We start from the raw sequence: 17,587 nt of genomic DNA on the forward strand, positions 1-17,587 counted from the left end.
ACTGCTCCAACTCCAATCATTTTGGTTTCTATTTCTGAACTTTCTCCAATGCTACAATATATTCCCCTTCCCAAGATGTGGTCACTGGAGGTCTATACAATATTTCATGTGTAGTTGTATCACAGGTTCTATCTGTATACAGGTGACATAACAACATCAGTACATTTTTTACCTCCCTTCTGAAAGATCCAGAGGATTTTGCTTCCTTCAAAGCTGATGCATAGTTGGGTCACTATTCAGCTAAGCTATGAACGTTACCTCAAGAAATCTTTCCAAGGTAGTCTGTCACTGCCAACTAATACTACTTCAGAGCATGTGTGAAGTTAGGATTCCCCAGTTCTCCAAGGTTTATGACTTTACTGTCAATTCAATTCAATTTATTATCAGTTCTGCCAAATGAAATACCCACTTATCCCCACTCTCTGGTATGATCTGTGCCAGTTAACAGACCATAAGAGTACCTATCTATATCCTACAACAACAATGATTATTCAGGAGCCTTTGGTGAAGGACTTAGTCAGAAGGTTTTTTGAAAGGCCTTGTGAACAATATCTATCATAATGGCTTTCAGTTTGCATCCCAGAAACCAAATCTGGCCCACCATACTCCCTGTCTAGCCCTCTCTGGGTCACTATAAAGTAGAGCTAAAACACATTTGTCTGTGTTTATGTCTGTTATGTCACATTTGTCTGTGATTATGCCAGCTTCTCATGCTTGGGAATCAGGCATCAAAGTACAGTATTCCCATGCTTCAGTCCTGCAAACCACTCACAAAACAAAGCATTCTTATTTGCAAATTCCCGGAGGCTAAAGAAATTCTTTCTGTGACACTCGCACTCAGTTAACCACAAAAGCATCCATCTTCCAATTATGGGTTACCTATAATGTCTGTTTATTTCTTTATATCAAGTCAGATGCTGGTCTGTCTAGTTAAAAATTCTGGGGGTCAAATTACACACAATCAACCGCTACACATTTAGAAAGTTATCTTCCAGATGTGTCTCAGTATGTCCCAGTATGAGCTTCTCTTAACTCTACATTTTGCAAATTATTTGTCCTGTCATAGGTTATTGGCAGGTAAATATGGGCTTCAGCTGCAAATCAGGCATGAACTGCATCCTGGAGGGAACACTGGGCAAGAAGATTCTAACAACAAGCTCACTGTCTTGGTTGACTCTGACTGGCCATGGCTCACTAAGGTCTTTCCCAGGCTTTAACTGGTAAAGGTAGAGATGGAACCAGAGATCCTCTGAGTTTGTACTAAAGGATTCACTTCACCATTGAGCAATGCTCCTTTGCTTGTAACTTTTTGTTTCATTTATCCATCTGCTTAAAATCTCCCATACAGTGAGGAAATATTCATGCCTGGGGTTAAAACATTAAAACAGAGACCTGCAAAATGACAGAAGTCTCATTAAGCATTTAAAATTCATTTTAATTGTTTTCTTTTTGGCTTACAGACCACAGTTGTAAAGTGTGTGAGGTGCATGACTTGTAAAACAAGCAATCACAGCCCTTCATTCTCCTGGGAATCGAATGAGAAAAAGAAACTAATCTGATCACCTCTAATTGTAATAAGGATTTTAAAAGCGGCCTTAACTTGACATATTCTCTCTTTCTTTTTCCCTGCGGTTCTGAAAAGCCACTTTGACTGCATTTCTAAAATGAACAAAGAATCATCCCGAGGGGGATCTGTTGTTATAGATCACTGGAAGCTTCAGAGGGAGGCTTTGTGTAACACCTGCTGAAAAAGAAACAACTTCCACCTATTCAATTCAATGTGGTTTCCACTCACAAGCCTTGTTTTCATTTGCTGTGGTAAAACACAGAGTGGCCTTTATGGAAGCCAAGGGCAAATGTAAACTGTTGTTAGCATGTTAATTCATTTCTTGAAGGAAAGCTCTGTGATCTTGACTGATGCATCTCGTTTGCAAGGTGGCACCACTAACCCCAAGAAACACACACACACACACACACACACAGAGAGAGAGAGAGAGAGAGAGAGAGAGAGAAAACACACACACACACACACACACACACACACACACACACACACACACACACACACACACACACACACACACACACACACACACACACACACGAGTTTCCTATCTTTTCATTAACCTGGACATCTTGCTTACTCTGCTTACTCTGCAGATCAAACTATCATCCTTTTTTTGGCCATTTTCATCCTCTCTCTCTCTCTCTCTCTTTTTGGCTGTCTCCTTCCGTGTGTTACAGAGACAAAAGATTTTTGCACTGCAGAAGGAAAGGTGGCTGTGTGGGAGAAGATGGGCTTGGACCATAAATATTCATGATGATGGGTCTGCAAGATTAAACACCCTGCTGTCAATGAGTTTAATTATTTATGGTCATCTTTGAAAGGTAGGGAGGTTAGGATCAGGTTACAAATACGTATTGGAGAAACATAATACAGATAGAAATCAACTTAAGCTTTCGTGTTAAGTATTCTGAAACTAACTGGTGACATCCTGCGTTGGCAAATATCAGGGCAGCTACACTGTCTGGACTAGAGACATATTGATTTCTGCTAGAGAGAGAACTCCTCCCCTTGAACACCATTTAATTGTGCTGAGCCCCAAAGATGGATAGATTTCTCTGTCTTACAGCTGAATCTGCACGAAGGTACTGATTGTTAGGAGAGAGTGACCTGGGCTTCAAGAAATGGATTTGTTGCCCTGTCTTCCTGGAAAAGAAAGGGTTTTCCAGTTGTCTTGTCTTTTTCAAGACAATATGAGTAGCTGTTAGGTGAAGGACATTTATGTGAAGCTCCAGACTGCCTTGATTGAAAATAAATTGCCAGAACCCAGGGTGTGTGGGAGTTCCACCTCTAACCTCCTGATCAATCTTAATGCATTTCAGGAGGGCTTCATTAGGCACCTACATCAAAGAAATTACAAGAGTCACAGATTTGCTCTTAGACTAGAATGAGATAGACTGTGCAGTTTTTGATGGACTTAAAATACAGGACTGCTCTGGTCACTTAGAAAGGGCCTCTGTGTTTCTGGTTTTGCCAGCAATAGGAATGTGTGTGTGCTGAATATTCTTAGTGCTGCCAGGCTGGCCCTGCTCTTGGACTGAGTGAGGCTCTGCCTCAGAGAAACAGATGCTGTACAGCAGGTTCTGGAGAAAAGAGCACTGACTACCATGTGGCATCCGAAGGCATCTTGCTGACCTCATATATGGGGAAAATAATGTTCTGTTGTCATCATGAAACTGGAATCCAGATATCACAGCCTGACCACACTGGCAAAACATGAACACAATGCTATGGGTTTGGGAGGGCTAATTTGCATTTTTCCCATTGACCACGTGATGCAAAAGGAAATGCAAATCAGCTCGGAGTTTTCTCCCACAAAGCAGTAGTTTTCTTTTTCCCTCTGTTGCTGGGGCTTCTGCTTTTAAAAAATGGTTCTGTTCACATCAGTTCACGTCATTTGAGTGCTTGAACTGATGCAGAAAAATGTGTCGGATGCCACAGTTCATAACACACATAGGGAATCCTGCTTGTGGAAGCTGACTTGGTCTGTGCACCAGGAAGAAGTCTTGAAGATGGCAAATGAAGATTCTTATTGAAAAAGCCTCAACACGGGTAAAGAATAACAGTGTTAAAGCCTGGGGTAACAAAGAGTGGCAGTGATCCTCAGCACACTTTTCTCTCATTCTTTTCTTTTCGAATATGGAAGCACCTTCCATCGAAATAGGTTTAGGCCATAAAATGTGGAGAAATGACACCCTTGAGAGACACTTGGTCCGTCTTTTGGATTTAATCTCCCTGGCTGAGGCCTCCCAACAAGTGACTGGCTTGCTTTTCAGAGTGACCATTCCAGGAGACTGGAAGCCATTGGCAATGGTGCGGCTAAAAAATATTGTAAATAAATAAAATATTGTAAATAAATAAACTCTGATGGCCCCAATCCACTGTAACTTTACTAGGGAGGAGTGGTGTGGAACTAGTTTCTAAATATGCTGATAAAGGTAGGATGACAGACTCATCATTTCCCAAAATATGGGCTCTACCCTTCCCCTTCTTGTCCCCCATAGCGGCTACCCAGCAAACACTCACCACGCACAGACTCTCCATCATTTAAATAACAACACAAAGAGAAGCTTAACTGGGCCATGTTCTGCCTTTTTGCACAAAGTCACACAACCCAGCCTACCTTGGCATTGCTGGGGAGTGGTGGCAACCCAATGCTTATGTCATCCTATTTAGGGAGAGTTCAGATTACAGGCTGATCAAGAACAATGTCTTGGCCTCCACAATTAAGAACTGATGGGTTGATTCACTTTTTTCCAGTCTCCACTGAGATGGAAATAGGGAACGAGAGGTTCTATTGTTCTATATTGTCTTTGATGTCATAGTGTCCTATTGAGCTACAGAAGAGTTATGTTAGCAAGCCGAAAACAAGGCTCTTTAGCCAATTTTCTCCTCCACCTGTGTGGCCAGTTGATTTGTTGGTGAGCTTGGCGGCAGCAGAGGAGGAGGAAGTAATGAAGAGGGAGAGTGAGGAATAAAAGAGTGAGGAAAGACCATATATTTTTACTTTGCCAAGGAGAGATGAGAAAGGTAGTGAGAGGGGTGGAAGACCTATGCCAGGGCGAACACCAGCAGGGATAGAAGTTCAATTGGGAGAATTAGACCCTCTAGAATGGACAGTGTATGTCTACCTGAGGGCGAAAGGTCCTTGGAAGAAGGTGGTGCGTCCGGAACCTATTCCTACTGGTGAGACCCTTCGCGAAGGGGACTGGGCACAACACCCATGCTATGGGACCATTTGCGCAGTGTGAAGTAACCCTTTGAGGAAGCCGACCGATCGAGAGAGATTTGGGACGGTGCCGCGTTAAAAGAAACCGCTATACAGAGTGGATCAGATATGATGATGTGGAATGGTTTACTGATGTTTAATAGTCCTGTTGGACCCACCAAAGTTGTAATACACCCCTCCCCTCCTGAATATACTAAACGTTTGGTTAAAGAAATTGCATCTCCTGTCGTTAATCGTCTAGTGAAAGGGGAACTGCTTACTTTAGAGTGTGAATCCAATCACATTTCCATTCAATTCAATGACAAAAAGTAAAGCATAGGGTCATGGCAAGGGTAAAATCTTCCCTTCAGTTAACAATGAATGTCCTGGCTATCAATGGCACAGACCTATGAAATACACTATATATTCCTTATTCTATATGAACATGCATCCCCATCTCTGGCACACAGCATCCATCAGGATGGTGGGCATATGCTAATCTCTGTTGTTTTGCAGATCTGATTTGTACAGCATGAGATTTACTATGTACATTTTCTTCACATGTTAATACCTGCCAGTCTCTCCGTCCTTGATGTTTGAAATTCTGTAATAAGATAATAGTGTCTGTTTTGCTACACTGGGCCCGAAGTCTGTGAAAGGATATGTGAATAACTTCTGCTTCATTTCAGAACTGCCATTGTCCTATTATTTGATCATCTTCTGCAATAACATTTTAGCAAAGAGTGTTTAGATTCAAGGAGAAAGGGAATGCAGATGAGGGGTGTACGAAGATTGTATAACAAACCTTCTTTCCACAGACACTATGACAGCAAAGAGAAAATAGAACAAACATCAAGGAATTATGTTAAATGTTTTGCAAAGACAAAAAAAGCTTTGCAATTGACAGCAAATAATTCTCAAACCAAAGAGTAATCAAAGAGGGCACTAATGGACTGCTGAGGGCCTTGAAAACAAACATCTATCTTTCCTTTCTTTTACAAAATAATATTTGTATATTTGGTATGCTGTTCTCCCCTGCGATTTGGAAAAATTCCAAAGGGCATCCTTTGATCGGACCAGTTCTGTTGTGATGAAAGAACAACAGAAGCTTAGGCTGTTTTCATAATATCTCTGTCTACAGAGACAAATTCAGCACTGAGAAGAGAAGGCTAATAGGCATTTTTAAAGCATCATCAGTCTCCCCCCAAAGACAAAATAAGGTAATAGTAAACCTGAGCAAGCTGTAAAACCGTTTTTCTGAAAACATCTCAGCAACCCAACTGTTTCCTTGAACTCCCCAAAATTGAAGCAACATTTACAATATCGCTTTTCCATATGTATTGGCTAGTAACCTCCTCCAGAGCTCTACCTGCATGATGAAAATGATTGCATGAGCATGGGCAACATGTTGTTAATAAAAGCATTCCTTTTTCCATTTCAGGATGCATGCAACTTCAGCTCATTGTGTGCGAGTCACATGCACTTAAAAATGAGGGGAAAAAACTCTTTAATTGGCAGCAATCTGCTATAGTCCTGACCTCATTCTTGCCGCACAGGTGGAGCGCCACAAGGGGATTTTGGCCAATGGGCTGAAAATGGTTCAAAATAAAGCAAGATGGTGGCAGTGGTGGTAACGATGGTGATTGTGCTGGTGGATGATGACAGTGGTCCATATCCAAGAAAAAATAGTTCATTTTCATAATAAGTATAGTACAAATCATAATATGAAAATAATTACTTAATAATTTATTTACCACATTTCAAAAAATAAAATGAAACACTATTTGGCTTTGCTTGTTAGCAACCTGAGGGTATGGTCTTTGAAAGGGCTTCAGGGGGGCAGTTTTAAGTTTCTCGGGTACTGACAGAAAGAGGTTGAAACTAGTGTAAATTTTGATTCAGACTGTTAAGTCTGTGGGAAGCTCTGGGGATCTCTTAGCAGAGTAAACAGCAATGATGTCCCTGTGAGCTTTTTATTTATTTATTTATTTATTTATTTATTTATTTATTTATTTATTTATTTATTTATTTATTTATTTATTTATTTATTTATTTATTGGACTTATATACCGCCCCATACAAGCACTCTCCGGGCGGTTTACAATTGTAATTATACAGGCTACACATTGCCTCCCCAGCAAGCTGGGTACTCATTTTACCGACCTCGGAAGGATGGAAGGCTGAGTCAACCTTGAGCCGGCTACCTGGGATTTGAACCCCAGGTCGTGAGCACAGTTTTAGCTGCAGTACAGCGTTTTAACCAGCGGTATATAAGTCCAAAAAAAAAAAAAAAAAAGGAGGTGGAAAATCCTTGAGTCTTTAGAAGGGGCAATAGACCAGTAAGCAATAGCCAGTGAAAGGAATAGTTTCAGCCTGCTCTTACTTCCAAAATGTCCCTACTGGGCATCCATGGGCAAAAGTGCAAAATAAGTGATGTTCTGAAAGATTCTTCCAACACCTCCCATCCTAAGAAGTGAGCAGCGCCCCTCCTCCGATGAATGTTGAAAAAGCATTAGCAGAAGGAGTTACTCTGAAACACTTGAGAGGATGAGGAGACCAGATTTCCCATATACTGTACCTGGAAAAGAATCAAATAGCCTCTGTAGCTGGAACTACACTTTTGCATAATCTGGAGGAAAGTTGTTTACTGCAGGTATAAAAAGCTGAATAGAGGTTGAGGAGAAAAGGGTGACAGAATGGTGGAGGAGCTTGACAGGGAGGGAAAAGAAACTGAAGTTATACTCCCAGAAGTAGGATATAGCCAGGATTAGCCAGGAGAGCATAAAGGTTAAATGGTTGAGAAAATGGGAAAGGACCAAAAGGGAACTGGGATGGAGAGACCCTGTGGTCTAGGAAGCAGACCAGTTCAAGGACATAGTGGCACTGCTATGGAGTAGGGATCAGCCATGGCTATTTGATCTGGGTCTCCACAAATAAAGGAATCCACCCTGCTTTTCCCTGGTATATCATTCTGCTCTGCCATATTGCTAACCAGAGTTCCCCACATATGTAGGTCCTCAGAGAGTGCCATAACAAAGTCCTTAACATTATATTTGCTCCAAGCCTCGTAAATTCTCTGAGTGGCCCACCACAGGACACCATCATGCCCTCCTTAAGCATTTCCTAGATCATGTCTTTCCCATGGGCAAAGAGACTGACTTCTGGGTTAGATTTAACTTCTGCTAGATTCAGTGAGGCCATAACTGTATTAACCCTCAAAGGATGTCAGGGAAAAGGGGGCACAGGGACATGAACCAAACATTCCTAGATTTCTTCCTCTTTCTCCTCTCCCAGTGGCTTTCAATGATCATGTCTTGGCAAATTGAATACGAGGTTGATGTATGTGTACCTTACCCTCTTCTCCAAAGACTTTTTGGGAAGCAATACATTTCCATTTTCCTCATTTTTAAAAATGGGAATAATCAAGCCTGTACTTTCGGCCTAATGGAGCTGAAAGCTGCACATGGCTGGGGGTAATGGATCTGTCCTTTGCCTAGAAATCAAAGTTCCTTCTTAACTGCAGACTAGAATATTATCTTGCCTCCAATGTGGAGAGTGACAGCTTGCCAATCTAAGTGGGATTGTAGAGGGTTAATAGAATGAGGATAATTATTTCCCATTCTGCGAAGCAATGTGGAATGTCATCTTCAGTGCCAGCAAGTGATGTTTGAGTGAGATGGCAGATTGTAAATTACAATTAAAGCCATTCCAAATGTTTAAAATGGTTGTCTTAAACTGATAGTATTTTTTTTGCCCAGGACACATGACAATGGCATGCTTCTGAAAATTGTACTATAACGATCTGTAGTGAAATGCATGGGGAAAAGTGGTATAGAAAGCCCACCAAATACTGCTGGAAAAAGCTGACCCCAAAATGCTACTTCTCTTCATGGCCTAATTCTCAGGCTGAAAAACAATGAGAACGATTGCTCAAGGAGTAAGAAAAAATTTAATATTTTTCAAGGCAGTGGGACTTATCAAGACATCAACAGTGGTGTTTTCTTTCTTGAATAAAATGATATAACACGTTTCTTAATTTTAAGGCTCTTCCAGGTGAACATGTGTACTTCTTTGTTCTCCTCCCCTCCCCCGCCCCCGTTCATCTCCTTTGTTCTGGAAGAGTGTGGGATTAACCTGCATGTTCTGTGATTTGCATCCACAAGCGTCATTCTCCCACAGAGCTTGGAAATCTTACATTTTTGGGTTCCGAGTCCCAGAATGCTCTCGCCAAAATGCATCAGCTTGTCATGCCATCGGTTGTAGCACCATGGTTCCAGAGGTTTCTAAGAAACAGATGTTTATAAGAATACCTTCAAGCAAGGCATGATAGCAGCAGTGATTATAGGCAGGGTATGAAGGACAATTCTGTCTTTGCATGTAGGTGTTTCCTTTTGTTTATTATGAACCAGAGTTGTTGACACACCCAGGGCCAATGTAGGCTAGCTTTTTATCCTGGTAAATAATATCTGGTTGTCTCACATGCCCCTTGGGAATCCACCCAATTTCTGGTATTGACAGTATTTCTCCCTCAAAATTTCATGTTTCAGAAGCTATTTTTATGATGGGGTTTTTTGAGTAATTGCCATTTTGTGCACTATGAAGTCACACGATGATGAAATGGTCTCATCCTATTTTAAAGACTTCAGTGAATGTCACTACCACATATGTGGGTTTTCCAGAAAATAATTTTCCAGAAAATTATGGAAAACTGTCAAAACTACCCATTACCCCTTTCTGTCTCATGACTTAACTGAGCAGGCTGATTAATTAAAGAACACTTGTTAATGTCCCAACAGCCCATTGGTATTTGAACTAAAATATTTGGTTGGGGGAGGAAAAAGCACACTTTGTGTCATTTGAATAATATATCCAAACAAATGTGAAGGTTTATGTCAATTATCTTTTTTTATTACAGTACGTGTGTTTAACTTTTTAGAAAGATAGCAGATGTTTTCCTGACATCATTTGCTTTACATTTTAAGGAGAAATGCCTCTGAAAATTGTTGAGATTTCTTAATTTTAGAACAACCAACCAAGTTAGTGTGCATGTTATGCTTTGTCCAATGATGTATCTCCAACAGAGGGTGCAACTCTATTGCAATGTACCCTATTCTTTGTGCCAGAGTTGGCACAGTTAAATTTGATGTATTTTTGGTCAACTACACAACACTGTTTTTTTGTTCAGCCAGCACGAGCTACGGGTTTTTCTGGTAGCAATTCTTCTTGCGTTGCTTTTTGTTGGGTTTCTGATTGATGTAATAATCAACAGTGGTCCAAAGGGGAAGTGTCCTAAGATAATGTTGATGTCACAGCCTTTTTTTAAAAAAAAAAAGTACAACAGGAACATCCCCTTCAAGACAGCACATCTTTGCTTTGAACAATCCTCCCCCCCCATGCCTTTTCAATTGATTGCTATGTCAGGTTGTCAGGTCAGAGAGTCTGATGCCTAAACATCTCCCTAAGAGCCCTACAAAACTTTAAAGATCTCTAGGAGGAAAAGAAAATCAGAAGCCTGAAAACAGAGAATCATTTCCAAACAATTCAAAATGTATCTGGGCATCAAGGCATCAAGTCTTTTCGTTGCTGCAATAATTCCAAGGAACATCAGCTTGCCCAATTCCACAAACTTGATTTATCTCCATTGCTCTACACGTACAAAAATACTTCAAAAAGTAACAAGTCCAAATATATTGAAAACATTCTTAAAGCTATGAGAAAAACTGTAGGTAGGCACAAATGCCTAAACAGAAACTTTGAGAAGTTGCAAACAAGTTGTTTAGCCAGTGTGAGGTACTGTGTTTTCTTTTTAATTTTGTTTTGTTTTGTTTTTTTGGTACAGTGGCAGCCAACAATGTAGAATGGGAGAATTGCCGGATGTTAGCATTTCGTATTTGCGGTACGATTTTTGGTGGAAACTTCCATGAGAAGGAAGTGGTTAGGGCTTGTTTCTATACCACCCAGAGTAGTATGAATTCCCTAATTGGGCAGTATATAAATCAATCGAATGAACGAACGGATAGACTGACCAATTGACGACCAAAATATTAAGGTTTCAAAACTCATGTATAGCATCATCCTATACCAATTTACTGAAAAGTAAATTCTAAGTAAGTCCCTCTGCAGTTGAATCGATACTGTCTGGATAGCATTATTATATATTTCAGTTACTAAGCGGCAGTGGGTTTAACTGTATCTGGTTGTCATCTGGAGTTTCCTGTTTTATCCCTGGTGGGGAGAGAAATAAAACTGTTATCTAGTTTTCTGACTGGTGTGTCTTCAAAGCCTTCCATGGCACTGACCATGTGAATTCTTAAACATGCCAGTCACCCGTCAGCAACTGAACGTCTCACATAAAGAAAATCTATTTTCAGTGTTCAAAAATGACAGATTGGAACATTTACTTTTCCAAAAGCAGGCTTGTCAAGATACATAACAAAATTCTTCATAATACAGCTTGTCCCGCAGCAATGTTTCTGGAGGAACCAGAATGTTTCAGTTTCTTTGTCTTCTTATGGTTCTATGAAGTTGATAGAAACAATCTAAAATAACTTCACAGGAATGAATAGTATTTCCATTTACCCTAAAAACTTGATGGAAAATTCTCAACAGGATTTTCCAAGGACAGTTTTGGGAGGGATGGGAGGAACTGGATGGAAAATATACAGTGGGGTCTCGACTTACGAACTTAATCCGTATTGGAAGGCAGTTCTCAGGTCGAAAAGTTCTTAAGTCGAATCTGCATTTCCCATAGGAATGCATTGAAAACCATTTAATCCATATCTGCTCTTTTCGTCCACAGAAACTAATGGGAAGCTGCTATTCCGCCTTCTGCCACTAGAGGGGGATATTTTTTCTTTTTTCCTTTTAACCTAAGATGACTTAGCTTTAAAAAAAGGGAAAAAAAGAGTTCGTAACTCGAATCTAAGTTCGTAAGTCGAGTCCATATATTCCTATGAGAGCAGTTCGTAAGTCGAAACGTTCGTATGTCGAGCCGTTCGTAAGTCGAGACCCCACTGTACATGAGAATTTATCAAGCTTTTTGGAGTTGTGTCCACCAATAGCACAAGGAAAAGGCAGCTCACCCAGTAGCTATTCTTATCCTCTTCCTCCTCCCTGTAACAACCATCTGATCCTTCCACACTGAGGCAGCAAAGGTTGGATCTCAGATCTAAGCTCAGAATCCGAGGATGCTGTAGCATGAATGAACTTAGTGAAATAATATAGAAGTTTGTCCTAAGATAGCTCACTTAGTAACAATATTTGATAAGCAGGAATGGAGTTGTCCAAAGAAATAATTAATTTCAAATTTATTAACAGCAGCAAAATTAATGATAGCAAGGAACTGGAAAGTTAAGTATGATTTTTCAATTAGATGAATGGTATAAAGAAGTCTGGAATATAGCTATTAATAATAAACGAATGTGAAATGCTCAATTAAAGAAGGGTGAGATAAATAAGACTATTTTATCGGTATTTGGGGAGATTTTATTGACTTCATGTTAACAAATTCTTGTGCACCTTTTCAAGAATCAATGCAGTTTTTCCCATTTACAAATTTGTAAATGGGTAAAAAAAATTATTTGGTTGTTTTATTTTTTGGCTCTTCTGTCTGTATATTATTTTAGTTAGTTAGTTAGTTAGTTAGTTAGTTAGTTAGTTAGTTAGTTAGTTAGTTAGTTAGTTAGTTAGTTAGTTAGTTAAATAAATAAATTCCCACACTGGGACTTGAGACTGGGCTCAAATCCCCACAAAATGCATGCAGTGGCCTTTGTCCAGGTACTAGTTCACAGTTTGGCCTACCTCACAATTGCGGGGAGATTAAAATTGTTGGAATTCCTACAACTTTGCATGCTGCCTATACTAGGTGTGGCTGGAAGAGACCTTTCTGGGCTCTCAATCTATCCAGAACTAACCAATCATTTCTTCCCATCTCTGAATTCAAAGAGAGACCTGTCTCTCTACTCTGTGTTCTTTCCTTTTTTCATCTGTTGAAGGCAGTTTGTTTTGCTGTTGATCTGTTTCACAACTGTAAGTAAAAAAAAAAAGTTTTTTTTATTCTTTCTCCTACCAATCTCTCAGAGTGAATTATTGGTACCTTAAGTGCCAGTTAATGAGAAGTGGGTGGAATGTATGGGGAACTTGTAGCTATTATTATCTGTGAATTTATGTTGTTCTACTGCATAGCAAAAGAATATTACTAGAAATTCAAAATTCTGCAAAAAACAAAAAACAAAAAAACACTAGAGCTTGAGAAAGTTACTTTTTGAATCATAGTTCCCAGAATCTTCCAGCCATCACGATCACTGGGAATGTAGGTTAGAAAACCAACTGTTCAAAGCTCTGGCTTAAACCAGGTGGTGTAACAACAATTGATATCACCTTGGGCTCATAGGTAGAAAGGCTGAAGAAAAATAACTGAATAGCAAATGCATAAATGAATGAACAAATATCTACGTCTTCTAGTCACAGTGTACAGCATGCAAACAGTCCTTGCCGGAGGCTGACAAGGCCAGTGAGGCCTCCCTCTCTCCCTTTGTGTGTATTCTTCTTAATAAACATTTACAATGAAGGCAGCCCATTGTCTGAATGGGGGAAGGTGGGTAGGAGTCTGCACTCCACACCATGAGCTGTTGGTGACTTAAAATAACTAACTTGTACAGTATCCCTATACAGTTGTCTACTACAAGAGGAGATTGGCAGTTGTTGGCCGATCAACTGTCTTTCAAAGAAGGCCATTTGCTGCCTTTACTGATACAGTGGTGCCTCGCTAGACAGTTACCCCGCATGACAGTTTTTTCACTAGACATTGGCTTTTTGCAATTGCTATAGCGATTTGCAAAACAGTGATTCCTATGGGAGAGTTTCGCTGGACAATGTTTGGTCCTTGCTTCGCAAACCAATTTTCACTAGTCGACAATTTTGACAGCTCCCTCTGCACTCGCAAACAAGTGTTTTCGGGATCTAAGCTTAGCAAGACAGCAATTTAAACAGCTGATCAGTGGTTCGCAAAGTGGCTTTCCTATGGCCGATCTTCGCTAGACAACAACGATTCTTCTCCATTGGAACGCATTAAACAGGTTTCAATGCATTCCAATGGGGAAATGCTTTTTGCTAGACAATGATTTCGATAAACACTGATTTCAGTGGAATGGATTATTATTGTCTAGTGAGGCACCACTGTATTCTTAGCAACTCTGGAGCTTCCAAGCAACTCCAGGGTTTCCCAGGACGCAGTTGGAGCACCACTGATGTAAAGGATAAAGTGACCTCCATTTTCAGAATGGACACGAAATACAAATGCTTTATTACATATTTGGCAGGAGAGATTTTCAGATTTTTCCCCCCTGGAGATTGAAGCACCTGTGCCTGACTCTTTGTGTATTGTTACAATCGCTGTTTGACTAAATCATGGTTGCCCATCGCTGACATGCATCGTAAAGGGCTGGTTGATCTCACATTCCACAAAGAACATTTAATGCATCCATTATAGATTGCTTCACAAGTCAATTCTCTTAGCTGCTGCTCTGAGTTATGATTCTTAGCAGCTGATGGGGAGTGAAACTGTGGGGAGAAACTCTTTCGGCTCACAGCCATACATCATTCTGAAAGCAGGTCAAGGAATAAACCTACCCTTGCATCCCTGTATTTTATTAGAGCCGATTCTGATAAAAAATGTGAAATCATAAAAAAGGAAGCTATTTAGTCGTCTAGGGGGACATAATATTAAAAGCTCTGTTCAGCGGCTGCTGGGGATGGTGTCATAAGGCTGATTCATTTTGAAAAGTAGAGATAATGTCCTTGCCTTGATATTACATTGATAGCGGTTATTTCTCTCTCTCCTCCAAGACACAGGGTATAGAGGGGTATGTTTGTTTTATTTGAAAATATATAAATGCTCTTTTGACTTGGCATGCTGGTGAATGTCAGTGTACTAACCTATGAGCTAATGGTGACCATTATCTGGAAGCTTTATATTTTAAATAATCAATCACAAGAAGAAATGCCTGAGTGTTTGTTGTTATGTGCAATCAAATCACTTCTGACTTAAAACAGTCCTGTGCATTAATGACCTCCAAAAGGTATTATCATTAACTGCACTACTTAGGTCTTGAAAATTTAAAGTTGTGGCTTCCTTTACTATGTCAGTTCTTTTGGAATTAGGTTTTCCTCATTTCCCATTGCCTTCTATTTTCCCAAGAATGCACTGTCTTTTTCAGTGAGTCTTGTCTTTTCATTATATATCCAAAGTACAATAGCCTTAGTTTAGCTATTTTTACTTCCAGGGAAATCTCATCTTGCTGTTAGAACCTTGCTGTTTCTTCCAAGTTTGTCATTTCTAGAATAAAGCACTTTGCAGTCACCTGATTAAAATATCTTATTCCAATCCACTTTAATTAGTTCACACCAAGTACAGCAATTTTTAAATGGTCTATTTTTTGCTTTAAACTATTGAGCTTCCCTTGATTCACACTTCTCACACTCCATTTTCCAATTACACTCATCATGCTGCATTGAATTCAGATTTTATTTCTGTGCACATCAGTAGCTAGATATCCTTTTGGCTTTAATCCCGTTGCTTGGCAGCTTTCAAACTGTCTCATCAGAGAGTGTAGAATATTTAGAGGTGATTTATCATTGCTTTCTTCTTCACAGCACTTACAAGACTTAGCTTGGGTGTCACTGACACTGTCTCTGAAAGATCATTTGCTAGTGTCCCCTTCCATTGCTGCTGCTGCTTTTCTAGAATTTCATCACCACTGGAACTATTGGTTCTCCTGTCATGATTGTTAATTCCTGAAGAGGATAAATGCATCTATGGGCACAGTTACATAACTGAAATGAACTGAGAGGTATTTGAAGGTTTAAATATCACATGATAGCCATGTGGTCTTTGTGTCAGTGTGTGCATCTTAATGGGACAACTTGTAATCCTGTTTTAAATTGTGCAGTGTTATCAGTGCAGGGGATTATACCAAATTTAAAACTTTCTCTCTCTCTCTCTCTCTCTCTCTGTGTGTGTGTGTGTGTGTGTGTAAGGAATTATTTTTATATTTATTTATTTTTCCAAATGGCTGTCCCAACCATGCAGATTCATCATTTTGAGGGGGATGGTGGGCACATCTGCCAGACCACCCTTCGTCAGTGGAACCTCTCTTTCACCCACAGTCCTTTGTGCCAAACTAATTTGTCCTTCAAGACAGGTCTGGGTAAAAAGTGTGCATGAAATTGAGAGTGGATCATTATGATTTCATATAATTATTATGTGGATTTTAATGTGGAATCTTCACCAAATGACCATCAAATCATAGATGCCATCTATGCCCACACAGTACACTACAGAAACCATGGTTTCTTTGGCAGATGACTTTGTAGTGTCACAAAAACATGGCTTCCAAGCCAGGATCATCATGAATCCATGTGATTTTTACATGAGATCCTCCCCAAACCACTGATGACATGGATCCACCTTTTACTTTGTGCTCTTCAAAGCTGCTGCGACTACTCTCAGTCGTCAGCTCTTTGCTCTTCATTTATGCCTCTTACTTACATTGGGAAGTGCCACAGAAAAAAAAATCTTGACAGTTGGTCAAGATGGCGGCGCAAGTATTTGCAGCGGCTAGGCATTCCAGAGATCGGTCCTTATTATGGACTCTACGTGCTCAGGTACAAGTAACTTACAGTCGACAAGAATTATTATCTATTGGCAGAGACAGTTGCAACTTTGAATCGAGGGTCTCAACTTACAACATCCCAGCTGAGCTTTTAAGACGGCCTGCATATCGGGGGGTTACTCCCCCTGCTCTCCCTGTCAGGAAGAAAAGAACACGGAGAAAACGCAAGCAGAAAAGAGGTTGCAGGGCTGGTCTACAAGTGAGGTTAGGCAAAAATCCTCACAAGCCTGCATTGCCAAGTCTTTTTGTCTCAAATGTTAGATCTCTACCCAACAAGATTGAGGAGGTGGAACTTACTATCTCCCTACAGAAAAATATTCGAGACTGTTGTGTTATGATCTTTACAGAGACATGGCTTGATTCTTCCATCCCAGGGGAGGTAAATGAACTACAAGGACGCAGAGTACATCGAGCAGACAGGTGTATTCAATCTGGGAAGAGCAGAGGTGGAGGGGTTTGTGTTTACACAAACGATAATTGGAGCACAGATGTTAAAATAATGGACATTCACTGTTCTCCCTTTTACCTGCCTCGTGAGTTTAATGTTGTTATAATAACAGCAATATATATACCTCCTGATGCTAACACAACCACAGCTTTGAGTTGTTTGTTAACTGCTATCAGCAAACAGCAGCAGGCCTACCCAGATGGAGTGCTGGTGGTAGCAGGTGATTTCAATCAAGCCAATTTAAAGACCGTCCTCCCTAACTTTTATCAGTATGTGGACTGTCCCACTAGAGGGGAAAATACCTTGGATCAGGTATATTGTAACATCATGCATGGATATAAGACGAAGCCATTGCCTAGCTTGGGACAGTCAGATCATATATCTCTTTTTTTGATTCCATCGTACAGACCCCTTGTTAAAAGAATCAGACCATCAATTAGAGAAATACAAGTGTGGCCAGTGGATGCAACTGAGCAACTTCAAGATTGCTTTAGGAGCACTGATTGGACACTGTTTGAGGAGGACAATGTTGATACTTATGCCTCGACAGTACTGTTTTATATCAAAAGCTGCATCAATGTTATTACTACCACAAGACAAGTACGAGTGTTTTCTAACAACAAGCCTTGGCTAAATAGAGAAGTGCGCCTTTTATTAAAAGCCAGAAATGCTGCTTTTCATTCTGGTGATGAACT

The sequence above is a fragment of the Pogona vitticeps genome, chromosome 4, assembly GCF_051106095.1.
Source record: "Pogona vitticeps strain Pit_001003342236 chromosome 4, PviZW2.1, whole genome shotgun sequence".
NCBI classification, from domain to species: domain Eukaryota; kingdom Metazoa; phylum Chordata; class Lepidosauria; order Squamata; family Agamidae; genus Pogona; species Pogona vitticeps.